This window comes from Podarcis tiliguerta (assembly GCF_965153285.1).
Source record: "Podarcis tiliguerta genome assembly, chromosome: 17".
In the NCBI taxonomy this organism is placed as follows: Eukaryota; Metazoa; Chordata; class Lepidosauria; order Squamata; family Lacertidae; genus Podarcis; species Podarcis tiliguerta.
The window spans coordinates 5,524,402-5,537,393 of record NC_139550.1 but is presented as its reverse complement, the minus strand read 5'-3'; the positions used below and the strand labels follow the sequence as shown (position 1 = coordinate 5,537,393).

Genomic DNA, 12,992 nt, shown 5'->3' with positions numbered 1-12,992 from the left:
GCTTTCTCAAGGTTCAACCTTTGAGAAAACCCTTCCTTTATTCATCTCCCTGTATTTCAGCCGGCTGTCCTTGAACCTGCACGGCCAAAATGAATGAAACTTTCGACAACTTCAAAAGGTTGAGGCTACTGTGGTGGATTTCCTAGATTGACAGGAATGACCATTGAGAGCCCTCCCATCTCTGATTTAATGACTTCCTGTTGCGGAAGCCAAGCCGAAGAGCCTGCAGTCCCTGGGAGACTGTTCAAACATTGGTGGCCACATTCTTGTAATCTATTAGTTATATTTAGAATAAATTTTAAAATAAATTGAAGTTAAATACAATGACGGTTGCTATGTTGAGCACATTTTATTGGGCTAAGGTTGCAATCTCTCTCATGCTTGAGAAAAAATACCACCAAAGTAAATGCAGCTCAGACTTTTTAGGATTAACATATACCCATATTTTTTCAGTCATAGACAGGACTAAGAGCAGCTTTGAAAGAGCAATTTAGACGGGGAAAAGATTTCCAGCATGCACACAAATCCCTCCCACAAAACAGTAGCAAGTTTGGATGCATCCACTGTCCTTATTCCAAAATGTGTCAGGTTCTACAAGAGACCGACACCTACCCAAAGGCAGAAAACCAATCTGTCCCCCTTATCAGGGGGACCTAGATTTCCCATTTCAGGACCTCTCAGTCCAGTTGCTTGGAAGGAGGGGTGTAAATCCCATCCACATTTCTGCCTGGGGGAGGATTAATTCTTGCCTCTTGCCAATAGAACAGTGGCGCACATATTATGCTGAAAAGTCCTGCTAGAGGACACCGTCAAGACAGCAAAGGACAGAATCCTGGTCTTCTGATTGAACCCCAAGACCAATTCACTTGCCAATTAACACCCTGTTGATAGGAGCAACTGCCTTCCCTGCCACAGGTTTATTTAGCAGGAAGCACATGCTGATGCTGAGATGATTTTCAGTGTGTTATATCACCTTTGCAAGATAATCAATAAAAATTTAAATGAGAAGAAGTTGGTTGGTTCTTTAAATCCCATTAAACTTGAGCACCAATTTATAACCCTCTGCAGAATTAAGTGTTTTTAGAACACCAGTACTGTGTAATAGCATTTGCAAAACACTCGCTGTCCTTTTGTTGATGTGATTAATCATTCCTATGGTATGTTTTGAATATTCCAGTTGCAGGTTTGCAAAACTGTGTAACTCATTTCATAAATTTTGTTCTTGCTGGAGTGGTTCCACGGGCATCCTCATTCTGCCAGGCGAACAATGACGGCTGCTGCTTATTTGCCCTGTTAATTCTGCACTTGTGAAGACTAGAGACAGTCATACTATGTGGTACTAAATTTATGTATTGCACGAATTTAATCTATTCTTTAATACATCACACACATGATGCTTGCTAATCCAAAATGAATGTAATAAATCTGAAATTTCTAATGTTACTGTGAAATAACGCCATTGATAAAACAGCACTTTGTACGCAACAAAGATTTTCATGTTTTATTGGGGAGGGGGAGAAATATGTAAATACAACAATCAACTCCAACATAACAACTAAAATAACTTTTAATTGTTTTCCCTTCCCTTATATTTTCTGCATGGCTGACTTTGCTTACGGCTTCGTGAAAGGCCAACTCATCAGTTTTAGTTGTTAATCAAGAACAGTAATTGTGTAAGTTATAAACATACAGAACGATACTTTGCCTAATAGGATAACACATCCCAGAAAATGCAAAGTGGTGGAGTTTTTTCATGCTAATAATTTGTAAGGCTTTTATTTGAATAAACAAACTCCCAAAGAGGCATTTGAAATCGAGACATTACGAGTTTTTTCCATGTACATTTATGAAAAAGAGGGTGCCCATTCAGAAAAAAAGAAGCTTGTCTTGCAGATCTGAAAAACGGATTCCTTGCTGTGCTCCTTCAGCTTGAAATCTGTCTGGTGCCAAGGAAAATCAGGGAATACCCCTAGCATGAAACTAAAGTAACAACTATGTTATCAGTTTCGGTGCTAAAAGCGTGAGATGCCTCATGTGGGCAACTTGCTGAAGCAAAAGAGATGCTGAATTCTTCTTCATGACTATGAATGGCAATTCAGCCAGTATACATTTAGGATGGGTTGCATCTCTCTGCTGTTGTGCTTGGGTCATGAATGGGATCCTGCTTAAAGTCAAACCGAAGTGATGCAAGGAAGTGCTTAAGACACATTTATCTCAGCTAAAGTCACATCTGTCTCATTCACACTCCCTTTCCTGTAATTGAGAAATCAAGGAGGATCATTGAAGTTGCTGAGCTTTGACAAGTTCCTTTTGTTTAAGCTCATGATTACTCTAGCTTCCCGAGTTGAATGGATAGCTGGCCATAACCTTAGCCACATTCACACATCATGCAATGCCAAAGCCATGACTGACACAGGCCAAGGTTTATAAACTAACAACCATGGCTTATTTTTTTTGATATATTTTGTTAAATTTTATTAAATTCAAAAATTTAATTAAAACTTTTTTTAAAAAAACCAAAGTAACCAAGGCTCATCATCATCATCATATTAGTATACTGCCCTATATCCACAAAATAAATGGAATTCCTGCTCCTCCCAAATATACGGAATTCCAAAGAGAAAGGACCTGGCTTAACTCCTTTTTCCTAATCCACTTCAAATGGGAAAAAGTAAAGCCTTAGCATGTTTTGGAAGGCAAATCCACCATTTTGGACGCTGGTTGGCCCAGCCTCTCTCAGTACGCTTATGTTGGTGGATTCCCAGCAAAATACGGAGCTTAATTTCATTCCATCTAAGACCCATCATAATGGCAAGCTTCTATGCCGCCACCTGGGTTCTGTCTCTTTGTTACAGTCTAGATTTCTCAGTCTAGAGTACAAAGACAAGGCTCCCAGGCAACATCTGGAAGGTGAGTGTAGTTCTTAACAGGTCACATTGTTCCATGGGACAAATTAAGTGGGCTGCTAAATCTTGGCCATGGCTGAGGGGGCCAAACCCAGCTCAGGCCCTTCTGGGAAGGATTATACACAGAGACACATCCTCCCTTCTTCCTAGTACCCCACCCTTTAATTTAAAGGATGCTCCTCTATTGCTGTTCCTATCACTCTATCATGAAGGTGAACCAATCTTCCTCCAGATGTTGTCAGACATCAACTCCTGTTAGCCCCAATCATGCATGGCCAATGACCAGGGTGAGGGGAACTGGAGTTCATCAACACCTGGCCACAGGTTCCTTAATACTGGGCTAGTGTTTGAAACAACAAAAATGTTAACAAATAACAGGTTTGGAAACTTTTGTATCGGTCTAATGGTGACCCCAATTACAATTTCATTATTACCGTAACAGTAATGTTCAAATGCAATGCAAGGTTTGGATGGGGTGCTTGAGCACTTAAGTAAAGCCATATACTGGCATCAACTCATAGCCTGACAGAGAATCTACTGAGTTATTAAATGGATTTAAGTGGATGAATTCTGGTGCAGTCTGCTCAGCAATGCATGAAGAAAAGAGTTTGAGGTGTAAAAAATGTCAAATAGCTTTCTCATATGCATTAAACTGTTAATAAAGATAAAATGATCTTTATGTTTTGGGTTTCTAATGTCTCTTTTATGAAAGTAACCATGAGCTTTGATTCACGATTCGTTGGTTTCCGAACGGTGTGTCATTACTTAGAACACATCAAGAATAACTTGTAGACAAGACACGGAGCCTGGGGGAAAAGCTGGCAAAGTGAGCTGGAATACCTGAAGCTTTTGATACCGTGACTCACCCATTGTGGTTGTTTCTCAGTGGCACCATGGACTGGTGGTCATTTGTGGAGGTAGCAGGAGTGAGGGACAGGAGACAATTTAATGAATAAGTTACAGTGCCCCCAAGCTGGAGCAGAAAGCAATCACTAGTCACAAAACTGATCCCTATCCATTGGACTGAAGTGCGACTGAGCTATTTTTCAAGGCAAAGGACTGTTCTGTTCTCTCCAACAAAGGACCAAAAATAGTGGCGTAGTGGTAAATTTTGAGGAAGAGGAGCTCATTGTGACAGCCCTCATAGACACGTCTCCAAGGAGAGGACAAAAATGCAGCCAAGGGAAACCTGAGTTCACATCCCAGATTAGCCATGAAGCTCACTGGGTGACCCTGGGCCTATGACTATCTGAGCCTACCTTACCTAACAAAGAGATCATGGGATGTATTCAACTACGTTTTAGTGAGGGTAGACCCACTGAAATTAATGGACCTAACTTAGTCGTGTTCATTTATTTCAATGGACCTACTCTGAGTAAAGCTCAGTTGACTACCACCTTCTGTGCCTGTCCTCCAGGTCCCAAGTTACAATGCTGACAAATACTGCTCCAATAGATGACCCGGTTGGTTCTGCAATGAAAGCAAGCACTGAAACTATGCTTTGCGCCCCCCCCCCCAGCCATGTTCCTCTTCATTATACCAGTGAGAAGAGCCATTCTGCAGATTTCTAATAGAAAGTATTCAGCATCTTCACAAAATGACAACTTCCATGCATCTCCAAGGCAAGGGAAGACAGTTAAAAGTTTAGGGGGGTGGCTTTGTATCCCTGTCCTTTCCTTCTCCATAACAATTATCTTTTTGTTTTTACATTTGATTTTTTAAAATGCTATATTGATTTTATTACACGCACCATTTTGAGAAGAGCTCCATTCTTCTTGATTTAGCAGTACCGAAATATTTATTAAGTAAATGATCAGATAACATGCCAATTATGATGGTGCACATTCCTCAGCCCATTCTGTCTGTCTGTCTGTCTATTTATTTATTTATTTATTTATGGAGTGTCCAGATTGCCCTTCAGTAATCTGGAGAAAAAACGGTCAGGGAAAGCAAGCGTACAAACAAAATGCTAAAGCAATGTATAAAATCTGAACTAAAGGTGACACAGAACAATAAAAGACAACACTAAAAAAATAGAAATCCAAGTTGAACAGACAAGACCAGCGTTAAAACCAACTCACACTTTACATGATGAAATGTCTAGGAGAATAAACGCTGTATAGTTGGTGCCACAAGGTAAGCCCTTCTTTGGTGGGCCATGACTGAAAAGCTACCCTCTCAGTCAGCACTCACATAATTTCAGATTGTAAATTAGCCTTTGCAAGTTTAGTTGAAATATTTTATAGCAAGGAATAAAGAGTTAGTTGGTTAGTTAGTTAATTCTAACATTCATGGAGCTCCCTTATTCAATGAAAAATGTCTTCAGATTTTCCCAGCAATGCTTTAAGGACTTTGGAAACATTTCCCTGCAAGACAGTGCTATAGATGCGAGACCTATGCAAAATCCCAGGTCATATTTCGAATTCAAGTCAGCCTGTCAAAGTAGAAAAAGACCCAACTTCATTCATTAAAGTTCAATTAGATCTTAAAATTAAATTAATAACTGACAGACCACCTTTGAATGACACTGGAAGCAGAATATGCAGGGGCACCATTTCAGATTTTAGAAGCAAGAACCAGGCTCTCATCAAATCAGCTCTTGGGTTTACTTAAGATTAAACTAGGAACAACCACAACAACACCTCATTATCAATCAACAAATTATCAATCACGTTTTTTATTAAAAAGGGGTCCATAAGCAAAACTCTGGTGGATTTGACGCAAGGCCCATCTAGTCTAACAGATGGCGGCTAACAGATTGAGGTTGAATCCTGACAAGACGAAAGTACTGTTTTGGGGGGACAGGAGGCAGGCAGGTGTGGAGGACTGCCTGGTCCTGAATGGGGTAACTGTGCCCCTGAAGGACCAGGTGCGCAGCCTGGGAGTCATTCTGGACTCACAGCTGTCCATGGAGGCGCAGGTCAATTCTGTGTCCAGGACAGCTGTTTATCAACTCCATCTGGTACGCAGGCTGAGACCCTACCAGCCCACGGACTGTCTCATCAGAGTGGTACATGCTCTGGTTATCTCTCGCTTGGACTACTGCAATGCGCTCTATGTGGGGCTACCTTTGAAGGTGACCCGGAAACCAATAATCCAAAATGCGGCAGCTAGACTGGTGACTGGGAGCGGCCGCCGAGACCATATAACACCAGTCTTGAAAGACCTACACTGGCTCCCAGTACGTTTCCGAGCACAATTCAAAGTGTTGGTGCTGACCTTTAAAGCCCTAAATGGCCTCGGTCCAGTATACCTGAAGGAGCGTCTCCACCCCCATCGTTCTGCCTGGACACTGGAGTCCAGCGCCGAGGGCCTTCTGGCGGTTCCCTCGCTGCGAGAGGCCAAGTTACAGGGAACCAGGCAGAGGGCCTTCTCGGTAGTGGCACCTGCCCTGTGGAATGCCCTCCCACCAGATGTCAAAGAGAAAAATAACTACCAAACTTTTAGAAGACATCTAAAGGCAGCCCTGTTTAGGGAAGCTTTTAATGTTTAATAGATTATTGTATTTTAGTGTTTTGTTGGCAGGGTGAAACCCAGCCAGGGGAAACCCAGCCAGATGGGCGGGGTATAAATAATAAATTATTATTATTATTATAGTCTAGCTTTCTGCGCTACCATTAGCCAATCAGGTGCCTCTGGGAAGCTCAGAAGCAAGACATGTGACCAATCACACCCCCCAGAAACTGGTATTCAGAGGCATGCAACTTCTGATACTGAAAACAAATTGCTATCAATAATATTAATAATGATGATAATATTGCTCATATGCAGCTTTATCCAATCATTTCAAAGTGACTTATAAATAGCAAACTATGCAATATAACCTATGAAAAACAAAATAATTTAAAGCAAAGTATAATTAAACAATTAACACAATCCTTCCATTCCCTAATATAGTTCCACTCATCACAGGCAGCTCCCAAAGGAGGAAAATATATCCCCAGCTATGGCAAAGCAAAAGCAAAATAAAGCGCTCAAACGCTTGCAAGATATAGTCTGGGAGATATATAGCCATTGTGTGGCTATTGACAGCCCCCGAGAATTTCTGTAATCCCCTTTTAAATACATCAAAGTTGGTGGCCGTAGGTTAACTATGTGCTGTGTGAAGAAGAGCGTCTTTTTTGTCCAACATTACTCAAGGGGATGATAAATAGGAGGAAGCAGAGTGTAGGCACAAACTGAAGGGGGGAGGGCGTTAAGTACTGAGATTCTCCAAGGACACGTGTTGAGACCGGTGCTATTTAACCTCCTCATAATTTGGAGTGAGCAGTGAAATGGCACACCAATACCACCCCTCTTGTTAGCACATACCATCTGAGTTTGCCATTGGGAGGAGAGATGGCGTGATCAGTCACATAGAGCGGCAACATAGGCACGTTGGAACTCCCTGTGTATTGAGATCAGGCAGGCCCATTGACTGCAATTCGTACCTTGATTCCTGAATGTATTCTGTTCCGGAAATCTGTTTGACTTCCGAAAACATTCAAAAACCAAGGCGCAGCTTCCGATTGGCTGCAGGAGCTTCCTGCACTCAATCAGAAGCCACAGAAGCAGTGTCAGATGTTCAGCTTCCAAAGAACATTTGCAAACCGGGACACTTACTTCTGGGTTCGCAGCATTTGGAAGCCAAAATGTATGAGTACCAAGGCGTTCAGCAACCAAGACACGGCTGCATTGTTTTCAGCACCTGCTTAAAACATTTTGTTTAGGCAAGCCTGTCCAGACTTCTTGAAGTTACATGTGTGTTAACTTTTTAGCTACTGTTTTAATATTTTAATAATCTATTCTATGTTTCTAAATACCCAATTTTGACTGTTTCTTAACTGAGAATTTAAACATTATATATATATATATATATATTGTAAAGTGCTTAGAAGCTTGTTTTTTTTCCTTTCAAATAAGTACAGAAATAAAATCAAGAAGTGCTGGATTTACATATAAGCTAAACAAGTTTTAGCTTAGGGCCCCACTCTCTTAGGGCCCCCCCCAAAAAAAATTAAAGAAAGAAATTATTAATATTAATATTAATATACTTCTTAATCGTATTTCAGTTGAACAATTTGTTAAAATATATATTTTGTTATGTGCAAATGGCTTTAGATATCTATTAGGTCCATAAATTACCATATAGCATATATTCAACAACAAAAACAGCGACAATTTGTTGTGGACGAAGACAGCTGGACATATAAAGGGCCCCATTACCTTCAGTAGCTTTGGGCCTCTTCAAACCTAAATCTGGACCTGCAACCAAGTTAATTAATTTTGTTAAATAAATATATATGAACTACTGTGTGAACTTCCAGTAGCCTCATCTTAAAAAAATAGGTTATTGCAGAGCTTGAGAAGGTGCAGAAAAGGAGAAAGAATTGGAGTAACTTCTCTATGGAGAAAGGTTGGATGGCATGCCACTTTGCAGTTTAGAAAAAGCCAACTAAGGGAAGGAAACATGATAGAAGTTTGTAAAATTAAGCATGGTATTTTATCCCTCTCTCATAACACTAGGACTTAGGTACCTTCAGTGAAATTGACCAGCAGTAGATCAAGAACAGACAAAACAAATTACTGCTACATATGATGCATACTTAATTTATGGAATTTACGACCGATATTTTCCCCTACAGTTGAGAGGCAATGCTCCTGCACTGATCCCATCTCCTATCCCAGAGCAATTTCCTCTGCAACAAGCAACACTTAATGAGCCTTGGCAAATCTACATAATCCATTCTTAAAAATCAAGTAAACTAGTGGGCCATTGCAACACAACATCTAGAGAAGCCAGTAGAAAAACATAAGCACTGAAATATGAACCTCCGCTTAGTCCCTCGATCACTATCCAAAAAGGATATGCATAATATTTTTAAGAATTTCAACGGGAATTGCAACATGTGGAATCAAAATACTACCTAGCTAAATCCAGAGTAAGATTAATATACTGGATTAGCATCTTATTGCAGCATCCTGCAACTTGTTTCTGGTGAATGGAGAATGAAATAACATTGTTTCTTTATGGAAGAAGTCCTGAATGGCTTGGGATCTGAAGAAGCATTGGCTCAAACACCAAAGCACTCCAGAAGGTCCCCTGTGCCCCACTTTGAACACCAAAACACATGGCCATGCTTGCTTCTTGTCAGAAATCTCCAATGATTCCAGTGAAATATTATGGACCATACTTCTGTGCAGGAAGAGGGCAATGTAAGAATTTATTGTTTGAAGTGACCCCTACAGACTGGGGATAAGTTCGATTCAGTTCGCATTTAAAGCTGAATCTATCAGCTTCATGCATTCAGAAACAATACAGTGGTACCTCAGGTTACAGACGCTTCAGGTTACAGACTCCGCTAACCCAGAAATAGTGCTTCAGGTTAAGAACTTTGCTTCAGGATGAGAACAGAAATCATGCGGCCGCGGCGCAGCAGCAGCAGGAGGCCCCATTAGCTAAAGTGGTGCTTCAGGTTAAGAACAGTTTCAGGTTAAGAATGGACCTCGGAACAAATTAAGTACTTAACCCGAGGTACCACTGTATAAGACTCAAAACATAGGCAGCCTTTGAAATTCACACTTATCTGAACTGCAGTTCTCCAATCTGAATTGCAGTTCTCCAATCCATGTTTACAACAATGCACACATTATGTGAAAGCGAGCATAAAAACAAATATACTATTTAAAATAAGATACAAAATGCACAATATTAGGAGAAGTGCCTTGCAGAAATGTGTCCATTAGTCAAAACCACATACAAAAATGTGTTTATTGGGTGAAATCCACACTAAAGTTTCATGACGATTATTTTTAATTAATTGCAAATGGCCGCAGAATGGAATTTAAGATAGGAAAAATGAGAAACCGAGAGGACTGAAATGGACGGATCATTGCCTCTCTAGTGAAGACTCTATTTGTGACTTCACTCAGAGTTCAGCTGAGAATTGTTTTTATGTTTTACCAAACAAAAAGCTGCTAACAAGAATTAGTTGCAATACCTCTTGGTACCTGGTTTTTATTTTTTGCTGGGAGGGCTCCTGAAATGGACTTCAGTGTCCAAGCCAGACATGGCAATGCAGTTGAAGAACATCACCCGCCCGATAAACAGCTTGTAAAGGTCTAAGTGTGCTGCCAGAGGTGGATGAGGGAAAGGTTGGCAGCTCTATGGCGGAAATTATCCACCCTCTTTTGGAGCTTTTGATGAAGAGACTGAGCTCTGCATGGTGAAGCTACGCCTAAAAATGTTGACTCATGTTACTGAGTGGCGGGAGTGTGATGCTCACACAAGCATTGCCCATAAATGGGTAATTTTCACACTGGAAAAGCTATTTAACAGACAGCTGAATTATGCAATTAGCACACTGAAACCAGCTCCAATTAATGATACATCTTAATTATCTATGTAATGTTATTTATGTTCCACTTGTAAAGTCCAGTCTGGTAATTAGAATTTGAATGTTAAGAGAGAGAGGATTTGGGGGAGGACGGGGGGGGGGGGGAGGAGAATGCTTTGAAGCAGAAACGAAGGAAATACATATTTTGAAAATGATCAGAGATCTAAAGATGAAATCTTGGGACTCTCAGCACAAAGCTCATTGGGCTTTCTGAATTCCCTTATCCTAAAAAGAAACTTTCCTTAAAAAATAATAATGAAGAGTGCAATCCTATGCAGCAGTGAGTTCAGTGGGACTTACTCTTAGATCAGTGCAGCTAAAGGGGAAAAAATAAAATTTTAATTCACTGTGAATATTTCTTCCAGAAATTGGCAACAGAGGACTACCACCTGTCACCTCCTTCCTGCCTCTTACTAGGATAGATATTTCAGGTTCAAGAGATTCCTTTTTCTTTCTTTCTAACAAATGTTACCGAGTTCTTTATTTTCTGTACAGCATGCTATGTTACAAAGTTTGGGATATTGAGTTATCCATTTGTAGTTCTGTTTGGGATCACTTTCTCCTGTGGAAACACATTGAACACTTTTTTCTTGATTCTGAGGGGAGGGATTCCTGAAAAGTAGGAAGGCCCCCATCACGCCCAGGAATGAAAATTCATGCTTGTTACAAGTCCGTGTTAGTTACGACATCCACCATCTTCCTCTGGTAGGTTAGCTTTGGTCATATGTCTGGAGTTCTGCTATGACACATTTTGGAGAGTTTGATCCTGTACTGGGGCACCTGTCACACACAGGAGTAAAATAACCGCCCCACTTTCTGATCTAAAGCATTCAGATCTGGATAACCTATCACTGCAAAATTCAAATTTAGAGAATTCAGATCTGTTCCCAGATCTTGACTTCCAGGTGGAGTAACTATGCGAGACAGAAGCCCTCCTAACCTATAATAAGTTGAAACTGGAGCACATTTGCCTGAATTTGCCACCTGCCGGGTCTTACTCTAGGGGAGGAGCCATGGAACCAAGATCAAGAGCTGGAGCTCAGGTGTGAAATTGAGGCTTCAAGTGTCGCCACTTGAAGATCAGTGCCCTAAAATTGGTTTTTGCGTTCAGGTAAACACTTTTCTTTTATTCCACCAAGGTCTTACACCAATGAAACAATCTACTGCCTCAGGATAATTATGTTCTGACAATCCATTTTATTCTCCCTGATGCTGTTTTGCTGCTTGTTATTCGGCTGTTGTATTTTTTTATTGTTGCATCTTATCCTGTGTACCACTTCGGGTGTTATTTATACAGAAAACTGGGATGATGGTGTTAAACAAACAACAACAAACAATGGTTTTGCCCATCTTGGCATCACCTTTCCCCCCTTCTGTTTCTCCCAGGCTGCAGCCCCCCATTTTCTGGCTCTCAGCAGGAAAGCACAGGACAAAGAGGCCCTATGCGCATCGTCTGCTACATGCCACGGTGGCCTCTAGTGGCCAGACAGCACAAGCTCATGTCACTCCAGGAGAGCAAGAACATTCAGCTGTCAGTAGGAGATTTCTAAGGATTGTAGGACAGCATTGAGGGGGAAAGGCGTGAGAGATGGACTCAAGATCATTTCATGCAAAAAGGCATGCTTCAACTTTAACATGCTTCAAACATCTTGTCATTCTTATAACCTTAATGGGTGAAATAAGGTGCATCTCTGCACAGCAGCCGTTTCAATGTGTGCTTATGGGCAATTCTAAGCACAGTGTAACAAAGGTTCTGCTCTAAAGGCAAGAAAGTGGGTTCCCTCTTCATGCAGAGGTGCATACCTTACAATAATCCACAGGTGGCAATAGGGAAATTTTTGTTCAAGTGTAATGCCCCTTCTCACACCAGAGATTACTACTGGTGTCATCACCACACACCTCACCCCTAATACACCCCTGAAGTGGTTCCTCCTTCTGTTCCTCCTTCATGCATGTTAAGCTTATCTGCACAATATGGTATATGCGGGTGGCACTGTGGCCTAAACCACTGAGCCTCTTGGGCTTGCTGATCAGAAGGTCGGTGGTTCGAATCCCCGTGACAGTGGGTGAGCTCCCATTGTTCTGTCCCAGCTCCTGCCAACCTAGCAGTTCAAAATCACACCAGTCCAAGTAGATAACTAGGTATCACTGTGGCAGGAAGGTAAACAGTGTTTCCATGCGCTCTGGCTTCTGTCATGGTGCCCCGTTGCGCCAGAAGCAGTTTAGTCATGCTGGCCACATGACCGGGAAAGCTGTCTGTGGACAAACGCCGGCTCCCTTGGCCTGAAAGTGAGATGAGCACGCCAACCCCATAGTCGCCTTTGACTGGACTTAACCGTCCAGGGGTCGTTTACCTTTACCTACTTTATGGTGAACACAAGCAGAGATGGGAGGGTAGCATGTCCCTACTTACGATCTCTGCACATTCAAGGAAATGTCTGCATAGGACACACATGTGCACAGTGGTACGTATATCAGCCTCTTTCCAAGTTCTCAGCCACATAGAAAGAGACCCTTACACATGCAACTCTACACATGTAAGTAGACTGAGGTGCCACCTTCTCCTGAGGATGGAGGGGGCCCTGCGCAATGTCCTGACATTGCGCACATGATGTTGTGCACTGTCAGGACATTGTGGCCTCTGAACATTGAGGAGGGATGGGCTCCTAAAAATAATAATAATGGGGGAGCCCCCAGTGCCTTGACCCCC

At 41.6% G+C, this 12,992-nt stretch overlaps 1 long non-coding RNA gene across 2 annotated transcripts in view; it reads right to left on the bottom strand.

Moving 5' to 3' along the window:
• Positions 1–12,992, bottom strand: part of LOC310667911 — a 101,759-nt gene that overhangs the window by 28,167 nt on the left and 60,600 nt on the right. The gene's annotated exons all lie outside the window — the stretch shown is intronic.